Below are 11,658 nucleotides of genomic sequence, written 5' to 3'. Positions count from 1 at the left end.
ATGTGAGAGGTTTATATCTCACCACCTAGGATGCTTGGGGTGTGACCAACATCAACCATGTGAGAGGTTTATATCTCACCACCTAGGATGCTTGGGGTGTGACCAACATCAACCATGTGAGGGGTTTATACCTTGCCACCAGGGTGTCCGGGTGTGAACGGCATCCCCCATCCTAAGTTGGGGTTATAGATTGGTTGGATCATGCATACACATATGATATCTACTATTAGTATAGATTTACTTAAACATGTTTTGACTTCACTTTGATCATTCATCCTTATATTGTTATTCATAATGCCTATGAAACTATTTCTTGTATTTTGATTGTGTCCTTGTCTATTGTTGTGTTGCACCCCGCATACTTAGTACATTCCAAGTACTAACGCATATTTTGCCTATATGATGTCACCATGTAGGGACCGGAGCTACTCTTGATCCTTCTCTCCATTCACGTGGCTAGTACGGTGCTTATCTGAGGTTGTTGGTGAGTCCTCAATGATTCGAGGGCTATGTTATGTTTCTTACTCCTATGTTTTGAGACTTTAGCTTGCAATTTTATTCTGACTATGAGGTGAGCCGGTAGTATGTCATGGCCCCCGTCCTATCTATGTATGTAGAGGTGTGCGTTGGACAAGTATTTTGTAAATGAGCTTGACTCTTGTTCTATGATGTCATTTTGAAATGGTTTGCCCTTAGTCCCTATTTCCCGCTAATTAATGTTGATTGTACTTCCGCGACCGATGAAGTGTGATGACAAGTTTGAGAGGCTTGTTTGGGGTTCCTTCGGGTTCCTCATTCGCCATGTCACGTCTAGGCCCTAGGCTTAGGTCGTGACAATGGGGTGTTACAATATCTCCCCCTTGAGACCACTCGTTCTCCAATAATGTTCTAGGAACTTCTTAAGGTTACGACTCTAGAGTAGCAACCCCCCATGCATGCAACTCATCTAAATGCATATAACCAAAGTAGGAAACATCAACTCCAAACTCAAACATGATCAATGCATCTCTAGGTAGGTAGGAACTACATCTAACAACCCATTATGCATGAAATTTCAATAATTTTCATATTCAAGAAGGAATTACCTTATCCATACTAAAACATGCTCAACACAATTTCATGGAGCCTATATGCAATCTATACTCAAAGCATGCTTCAAGAAGGAATTCTCTCAACTCCAAGTTACAACATGTTCATTAACACATCTCATGAAGTCTATAAGCACTCTAACTCAGTGCTCTACAACAAGAGGAAAATAATCACATAAGCTCATGTTCTTTCAAAACACAAGTTTTCACGAATATGTATTACATAAGGAAATCTTGGGAACATCGAAAACACACATGACTCCAAAAAATAATACAACTAAGAGAAACTTATCATCTCAAGCTAAAGGAGGAATAGAAGGAAAAGATAAGGATGTCAAGACATCTCATTGGCCCTCGGCCTCCCAAATAGAACCTTCAACTAACCTCCTCAAAATCTCATATGAGCCTACAAGATGCACACTAAACTTACCAAACTCATTACACCATTCTAAGGTGAGAAATTCAAGTAAACTCAAATCAGAAGCATTAGGAACCCTCAACGACCTTACAAAGTAAGCACATCATCTCCCCCTTAGGAGCAAGCATAAAAGGACTTTCTAAGCACCATTTTTTTTAATTCAATCTTTGATCAGCGTAAAGGAACTTCCTATGCACCATTTCTTTTAATTCAATCTAAGGTCAGATAAAGTTATCACTAAGCGTTCACATCCATCACACAAGAGGATTCTAAACCATGGTGGACTATACTACTAACCTTCATAGGAGTCTACTCAATTACCACATCTTGGCATTACTTAGACACCCTACTCATCAATTCCTCATCAACATGCGTCAAAACTTATCATGGCCAAGTAGGGTTTTACCATCAATAAGCATAACACGAATGCAGACCATTCATACTACAGACAACATCAAAGTCTATCATATCACATCTATCAAGCCACATAAGACAAAGCTACACCGGAATCTAATAAAGCATAAAACACATACCGGGAGCAACATTCCAAGGACACTATTGTCCACCTTAGCTTGGAGAGAATAATACCTATTCTTCTTTGAATCACTCCTATCCAAACCAATTGGACCGGATGAAGGGTAGGGTTGAGACCCACGACGACTATCCCCTTAATATTTATCAACTGTAGGGCAATGTGTTGTCTTCTTTCCCAACTTACCAAAACCAAAACAAATATTAGAACCCGCTAGGCATTCACCCGCATGTTGTAACACCCCGTAAAAACTAGTAAGACCTAGCTAATGCTTGACGGAATCTAGTAGGTGAAACTAGAGCCTCACATCTGAGTTTGAAGTTGGAAGCTTGACTAAGTGTTGTTAAATGGTTTCCCGAGTGAAGGTTGAGGAATTTAGGGGTTTAACGTCAAGATATGACTATAACACCCGGAAACTAGTGTGTTGTAAAGTCTTGTAGTGGAGTTTTGGAGTGTTGTATGAGGCTTAAAAACAAAATAAATGACTCCCCTACTTAGAATGACATGTTTAGGGGTTAAACATTTGGGTAAGACTCCCCAAGGACCACCTAAGGGGTCCTTAAGGAGGACCCCAAAATAGTCCACTTTTGGCGGTTCACGGTTGCAAACCATGCCCAGTAGATCAATCTATGGCTCATGGGTCATGGGCATGGATCAGTCCTGCATAGGCCTGCAAAATATGAGTCTCTGACCTAAACCACGAGACCAAACCACGGACAGTGATCAATCTACGGTCCGTGGATGGTGAGGTCGTGAATGCTGCAAATTTTCAGCATTTTAATTTTAAGTTGTGTGGTTGGGATTTGATTAGTTAATTAATTAAGGTCTTAGGGGGGGGGAGGGGGGAGGGGGTCGGTTAGATAGTTAAATAACCACCTATAAATATTTAATAGACCCCTAAACTAACCACTCTAAGTCATTCATCTAAAGACCCCAAAAATCATCTCTCTAGAATAGAACAAGAAGAAGAAGAATAAGAGAAGAGAAGAGGGCAGCAACCTTAGGCGATTTTCCCCATTGATTCATCCATGGGTTCTTCCACCCATTGAGCCCCCATAGATTCCCCTCAATTGTGAACTCAAAAACCCAATTCTAGCTAGGGTTGTGATTGCATTGTGGGTAGGGCTTGGATGTGATTCCAATCTAGTGGATAGAATCCAAATATGTTTGAATTGTCTTTTTTTAATGATATTATGATGATTTCAAGTGTTTATATGGTAAACCCTAACCTAAGTTGATGAATGTGATATTTGTGGGTTGATGTCATTAGAGGCAAGGTTGAAGGTTCTTGAGTGATTTTCCTAAATCAATATTGTGTGTAGTAATAGATCAAGATTATGAATACCTAGACAAGAATTAAACTAGACTCTATACTACATGATTGATCTTGAATTTTAATGATGAAATTGAACCTCTAAGGAAAATTAGGACTAAGATCACCTAGTATCAAAGAATGTGATTGAATGTCTTGTAATTTAGGTTCATAATATGCTTCCATATTGTAGAGTCTTTGAGAATGAGGAGTCATAGTCATGAATGACGATCATTAGGGCTTAAGCAATAAGCTAATATGATCACCTTTAGATCCTATGGCTTTAAGAGTAAAATCCACATATGAATCCAAGGCTAATGAATAGAATTCTGTTGAGAGAACTTTACCTACCAAGATCACCTTATGAATCATAGATGGTAGGAGCTGATAGAATCACTTAGTTCATATGATATAGTTGTCTAATGAAGAATTCAAGACATGATTTTAGGTATGACTATGAACTTATCATGAAAGACTTCTCACATAGTAATGGTTCTAGGGTTGAAGGACTTCTCCAAACTAATTGAACCTAAGGCTAGAGAGCCTTTATACCTAGGTCATGGATTTGTGATAATTGCTTACACAAGGTCTAAAAGAGGTATTAGCATGGGTTGGTGGTTGTAAGGACCCTTAAAATGAACTAGGTGAACTAGATCCTCTCATTTGTTTTGATGGTTGGTTATGTGGTGTTTATGGTCTAAATTAGTATGTTTTGTATATTGTGGGTGAATTTGATGTGTCGTTTGAGTTGTGAAACATATGGGGATGACCCTAGGAGTTTGAACATAGGTTTCGGGGTTCATACGTGTGGGTATGACTCCCCCAAGGACCCACAAGGGGTCCTTGAGAAGGACCCCATCCTTAGCCTTGAAGTTTCCTGGGCAGTGGCAAACGACGACCCAAGTTGACGGCCAATCAACTGATTGACAGTCCGTCAACCATGGGCGTCAACCAGGCCTTGAAGCTCTGCATGTTGGTGAGCTGCAGTCACAAACGACAGACCCCATTGACGGGCCGTCACTCAGTTGACGGTCCGTCATTTGTGGGCGTCAAATGTGACTTTAATCTGCAGAATTTTCTGCCAACTTAGGGGTGAGTTTTAACTCACCCCTAGTTCTAATAAGTGTATTGACGAAGTTTTAATGTGTTTTTAGGTATTTTAAGTATATTTAAACATTTAAAGTATATTTTAAAGTCATTCTCCTAAATTCAAAACCCTCTCTCTCTCAAAACTCTCAAAACCCCATGGAAGCTCAAGGTGAAAGATGAAGCTAGGGTTGATGGTGGCTACTGATTTATTCTTCAATTTCGTTTGCTTCTTGATGATTAAGGAATGGGGAACCTTTATCCTTGATTATTCTTTCTTTCAAGGAGCCCAATCAAAAGGTTTTGGTTTTTCAAATACGCAAAACCCTATTTCAAATTTTAAGCATGCGTTCTTGCATTAAATGATTTTAAATGATGTTTTATGTTGTTATTAATGATTATTGATGGTTTTAAGAAAGAAATCTGCATGAACCCATGTCTTCTCAAATTCATTAAATTTGGCCTAAAGTGGGTCTATTGATTTTGAGTAATTGATGAAGGATTATTGAGTGGTTTGATGTGGGCTGTTCTTATATGATCTTAGCTATGTTGAATTTCTGGAAATTGTTATTGAATTGTAAACCATGTGCCTACATGGGTTGCTTACTAGTTCTACCATTGGCAAGTAGAAAACCTTCTACGGTGTGGGATTTTATGACACCGGATTCCATACCTTGCTAGTATGGTCTATGTCAGTTGATGCCTCTGTTCCCATTATATGGGATGTGTACTCTAGCTATTAAATAGGTTCTACAAAGTGTAGGTAGTAGTATGGGATGCTACCTATACATGGCACGAGTAGGCCTAGAAGATACTAAAGTGAGTTCCCTAATTCTAACGACTATTATGTGAAAGCCCCCTTATGTTCTTGAATGTCTACTAAATGGTTTATTAAAGAATGTTGGTCTATTGATTTTATGTTATAAAGGAAATGTCCTTATCTAAGGTAATCTTGAGGAACACTTAAGTGTGCTTGAAGAGGTTTTATGGGTGGTCACTTCTTGTCTCACTCAAGTGTGTCTTAAGGTTATATTAGGTAGAGGTCCTATGGTAATGAAATGACATGTGTTCTTTTAAAGTTAAGCATGGGTTGTATATGGATATATGTTGAGTATATGTATGGTTGGCTATGGTCTTATATGTGAATGTTGACTTGCATTATGTCTCCTATACTTATGAAGTGAAGGTTTTATCAAAATGATATGAAAGCATATATTCCCTTGTAAATGTTTGTTAAAGCATGTTTTTGCATGGTCTCCATACTTAGTACTTAATTGTGCTAACCCCTTACTTTCCCTTTTTGACTAAAGTGTAGGGTTTGGGAGATGGTGACATGTCATGGCTACTCGATAGGTTTCTAAGTGTTGACGATGAAGACTTGGTGAGTCCTCATAGATTCGAGGACAATACCCTAAATGTTCTTTTTGATGTATTTCTAGTATTTTGTTTAAGTCTTGTATGGGCTTAGTCCCATTGTTGTATTCAAGTATTAGATGGTTTTGAGACATCATGTATAAAGTCTAGAAAGTGTTACGCTTGTTATTTAATGAAAGTATCTTCGTGTGTGAAGAAAGTTTTAAACTACTTATGGTTTTTAGTATCTATGCGATGAATGAATGCTAAGAGGCTTGTATTAGACCTCCGAGAGGTCGAGTGCACCGGTTACGACTAGGGGGTGCTCTCGAGTCGTGACAAACTTGTTATCAGAGCATAAGTTTTTTAAATGGTCTTACGTTGTCTCAAACCACATCTAGTAGAGTCTTGTTCATAATATGAAGCGTGCCACATTATGAATAGGAGTCTATTGGGTGCTAAGAAAGTTTTAATTATTCATTCTTCAAATTGTGCCATAGAGTTTTGCTCTATAATGTCTTTCCCTTGTTCCTTATATGATGGTCCTTAGAGTGTGACTTCCCTTGAGAGGTTTATGTTGCAAGGATTGAGGGAGAGAAAAGGTTGGTTGTGATACCAACTATGGCTTAGTGACTCGATAGATGTGAGGTGGAAGATTGTGATGTTGACTTGAGATTGAATGGGTTGCCTTATGATTATGTGTATTGTTGGTGGAACCCAGCTTAGATATGTTGAGTTTTGAGGTATGTTGAAAGAGATGATGAAATGTGATGTTTTAGAAATGTATAGGTGTGGTGAGTATGAATGTTTAGTGTGTATTGCTCCGACCTTAGAATGGGAAGGAGTGAAGTTGGAAAGAGCTAGTATGAGTTTTCTCCTAAGTGGGGAATATTGTTGCTAGATAGTAAGGATTTTAAGAGTCTTTGATGTTCATGAGTTAGGCTTGATTGATGTTTCCATCTTAAGAGGTGTAGTGAGTTTGAGAAGTTTAGACCCGGTGAGGTAGACGCATGTGAGACCTTGGAGTGAGTTGGTAAGGTTGAGATGAGCAAGAGTTGCTTAATAAGGACCTTCCTACTTTAAAGGCTCTGGTATGTTGATGGTTTCTTAATTGAGGTTCCTATGTCATGTTGATCTTAGTTGGGATTACCCTTAAGTGGGAGATGGTATGTTGAGTAGTAAGGTTGTTGAGAAGTGTTGATATCCTTACCTCTATCTTTATGTGCCTATTCAACCCTAAAACAAAGAGTTCCTAGTAGCTTGTTTTATGTTTTGGAGTCTTGTGTGAAAAATGAGTTTCCATATGTTCTCCTTATGTTATGCATGTTCTATTTGAATTCTTGTTGAATGAAAAAAATAAGTCTTTATGTTATGTGTTCCTCATGCTAATGTGCATTTAGTATGAATTGTCTATTTGTTTCATGAGGTGAAATGGTGAACATGCTTAAATGTTGCATGAGTTGACTTATTGAGCATGCTTAAATGTGTTCTTGAAAATGTTGCATAATTGTGCATTGATGAGAAATTTGCATGATGTGCTTGATGATGTTTGAATGAGCATGATGTTATTTGGAGAAGGAAGTTCCTCCAGTAGCATGAGAAAAGTTAAAGATGATGCGTAAGGAGTTAGTAGATGTTGTGCCTACTTTCTAGAATTGCAAGAAGTTATTGTGGGACTTTGATGTGGAGTGGTGTTCCTCCTTATTATGTGTATGGTTTATATTATGGTATGCATGAGTATGGGCTGTTTACTTTGGTCGTTTTCCTTGAAAATTGTTTTAAGTGTCATTCGAGGACGAATGTTCCCAAGTGGGGGATAATATAAGGACCCTAAAAATGAACTAGTTGAACTAGAGTGTCTCATGTGTTTTGATGGTTGGTTATGTGGTGTTTATGGTCTAAATCAGTGTGTGTTGGTGTGAGGCAGTGTGTAACTTGTTTATATGATGAGTCATGACTTTATATGGGTGGTTTAGTGAGTTTTAAAGTCAAACATCAAGGGACATTCATGACGTTCAAAGACTACTTGTATGTGGTGCTAGTGTATTTTGTGTATTGTGGGTGAATTTGGTGTGTCGCTTGAGATGTGAAACATGTGGGATGACCCTAGGGGTTTGAACATGGGTTTCAGGGTTTAAACATGCGGGTATGACTCCCCCAAGGACCCACGAGGGGCCATTGAAGAGGACCCCATCCTTAGCCTTGAAGCTGCCTAGGCAGTGGCAAACGACGACCTAAGTTGACAGCCAGTCAACTGATTGACGGCCCGTCAACCATGGGCGTCGACCAGGCCTTGAAGCTCTGCATGTTGGTGAGCTTCAGTCACAAATGACGGACCCCATTGACGGGCCGTCACTCAGTTGACGGTCCGTCGTTTGTGGGCATCAAACGTGACTTTAATCTGCAGAATTTTCTGCCAACTTAGGGGTGAGTTGGTAAATTCACCCCTAGTTCTAATAAGTGTATTGACGAATGTTTTATGTGTTTTTAGGTATTTTAAGTATATTTAAACATTTAAAGTGTATTTTAAAGTCATTCTCCTAAATTCAAAACCCTCCCTCTCTCAAAACTCTCTCAAAACCCCATGGCAGCTCAAGGTGAAAGATGGAGCTAGGTTGATGGTGGCTACTGATTTCTTCTTCAATTTCGTTTGCTTCTTGATGATTAAGGTATGGGGAACCTTTATCCTTTGATTATTCTTTCTTTCAAGGAGCCCAATCAAAAAGGTTTTCAAGGTTTTTCAAATACACAAAACCCTATTTCAAATTCTAAGCGTGGGTTCTTGCATTAAATGATTTTAAATGGTGTTTTATGTTGTTATTAATGATTATTGATGGTTTTAAGAAAGAAATCTTCATGAACCCATGTCTTCTCAAATTCATTAAATTTGGCCTAAAGTGGGTCTATTGATTTTGAGTAATTGATGAAGGATTATTGAGTGGTTTGATGTGGGCTGTTCTTATATGATCTTAGCTAAGTTGAATTGCTGGAAATTGTTATTGAATTGTATAATGTGAGGTAGTAGCCTTGAATGGTCATAAATTGGGATTTAGCCTTTATGTTGGTTATTGGATATTGTTTAGCTTAGCTTGTATAGTTGAATGTTGTTATTATCATTGTTATTGTATTGTTAATTGTTGGAATATGAGGATGATGAAGATAGCTATGGAAAGAGGGTAAGTTGACCTAACTTGATGAATATTGTATAATTGGCATGGAATTGAGTATTGTGGCTTATGGCCTTTGAAAGGTGGTAAGATGGCTTGATCTATTAATATTGCTATAATTGCTTCTTAGGTTGGATCCACCTTTGGGGGAAGTGTTGCTTGTTGCTTTTGAATTATGATTGTGGCCATGGAGGGCATTATAAGAGTATTGTTGTATTGTTGTGTTATTATATATAAATGAAGCTATATGTAAAGTTCTATATGAGGCTATATGTAAAGTCCTGTATGAAACTATATGTAAAGTTTGTGTGATGCTATAATGTGAAGATGTTCTAATGGTATTAATGTGATATTGTATAAAGTGTTATTATGCTAATGTGAAAGCATGTTTCTCTTGAAATGGTGATATGTCATGATGATGGACTATGATGAATCTTTATAAGATGATATTGTATTTCATATGCTAGACTTGAGTATCTTGTCTTGTGTCATGAAAGCTTGATTATATTTATGAATGTTTGGTTGGGCTATGACTTAGTAATGGAGCTCTTCCTAGAAATGCTAAAAGAGGAATTCTAGGCCAAGACTTGAATCGGTAGACCTAAACATGGTGACCTTTCATAAGTCTAGACTCCTAAGTAAATGTATAACCCTGAAGGATGGGCCTTAGGGTGATGTTCCCTTCTTGAGTGAAATGATAGACTTAGAGATGGATGGAGCCGGAAGGGCATGAGAATCCTTATCTAAGAAAGTCAAATGAGCTATCCTTATGAACCTAGATTGGCTATGACTAAGAAATGGGGCCTTTCTTGGGAAGAGGTACTATGAGTTGGTTGAACTAGAAAAGGAACCCTCTCTAGTACATATGTGATTGAATACTCTATGGGAAATAAGGCTAGCACCGAGTGGATGTGGTTAGGAAGGTGGCCTAGTTCAGTATGAGATTAGGCACAATGAACTTCCTTGGACATCCCCTAAACCATGTGTGTATATGGGTTGCTTACTAGTTCTACCATTGGCAAGTAGAACACCTTCTACGGTGTGGGGTCTTATGACACCGGATTCTATAACTTGCTAGTATGGTCTATGTTAGTTGATGCCTATATTTCCATCATATGGGATGTGCACTCTAACTATTGGATAGGTTCTACAAAGTGTAGGTAGTAGTATGGGATGCTACCTATACATGGCACGAGTAGGCCTAGAAGATACTAAAGTGAGTTCCCTAAGTCTAACGACTATTATGTGAAAGTCCCCTTATATGCTTGAACGTCTCCTAAATGGTTTCTTAAAGAATGTTGGTCTATTGATGTTATGTTTTAAAGGAAATGTCCTTATCTAAGGTAATCTTGAGGAACACTTAAGTGTGCTTGAAGAGGTTGTATGGGCGGTCACTTCTTGTCTCACTCAAGTGTGTCTTAAGGTTATATTAGGTAGAGGTCCTATGGTAATGAAATGGCATGTGTTCTTTTAAAGTTAAGCATGGGTTGTATATGGATATATGTTGAGTATATGTATGGTTGGCTATGGTCTTATATGTGAATGTTGACTTGTATTATGTCTCTTATACTTGTGAAGTGAAGGTTTTATCAAAATGATATGAAAGCATATATTCCTTGTAAATGTCTGTTGAAGCATGTTTTTGCATGGTCTCCATACTCAGTACTTAATTGTGCTAACCCATTTCTTTCCCTTTTTGACTAAAGTGTAGGGATTGGGAGATGGTGACATGTCATGGCTACTTGATAGGTTTCTAAGTTTTGACGATGAAGACTTGGTGAGTCCTAATAGATTCGAGGACACTACCCTACATGTTCCTTTTGATGTATTTCTAGTATTTAGTTTAAGTCTTGTATGGGCTTAGTCCCGTTATTGTATTCAAGTATTAGATCATGTATAAAGTCTAGAAAGTCTTCCGCTTGTTATTTAATAAAAGTACCTTCGTGTGTGAAGAAAGTTTTAAACTACTTATGGTTTTTAGTATCTATGCGATGAATGAATGCTAAGAGGCTTGTATTAGACCTCCGAGAGGTCGAGTGCGCCGGTTACGACTAGGGGGGCTCTCGGGTCATGACAGTAGTCAAGAACACCTTTCCATTTACTTGAGTCCTAGTAGAGACTTAATGATTATATTGTGGGATTTATGCCTAGCATCGAGAGGATATTGAAATGAGATGGAGGTTCCCACCTAGATGATTTTGGGCTTTCATAGAGGTTCCCACCTAGCATAGTTTGAGATTCCCATATGGGATCGATCTCTCACCTAGAAGAGAATTAATTTCCCCAAGTGTGTCTCATGAGATGGAAGCCTCACCTAGTGGAGTTTGGGTTTCTAGTAGCAATCTCTATATCCCATAACTACATGCCCCGTAGGAAGTTAGCTAGTGAATTCGACTAACTTAACAAACCAGTTCCACCTTGGCAAGTGGACCAACCCTTGATGGTATGGGTAACACCATGAGAGATCATATGTTCTCATGTCGGTTAAGGCTATATCCCAATTAAACAAGATTTGTAATGAACTAAGATTGTGCTAAATGTAGCCTCTCCTAGAGTTCAAACTTCATGGGCCAACATAATGCCAAAAGTAGTATCTCCTAGGGTCCAGTGCAAATAACGGTCTAAGATTATGCTTGAAGGGGCATCTCCTAAAGACCAAACTAAATGAACTAAGAGTATGCTTTAAGTAGTGTCTCCTAGAG

Source organism: Solanum stenotomum, chromosome 3, assembly GCF_019186545.1.
Source record: "Solanum stenotomum isolate F172 chromosome 3, ASM1918654v1, whole genome shotgun sequence".
Lineage (NCBI taxonomy): Eukaryota > Viridiplantae > Streptophyta > Magnoliopsida > Solanales > Solanaceae > Solanum > Solanum stenotomum.
This window is presented reverse-complemented; position numbering follows the sequence as displayed.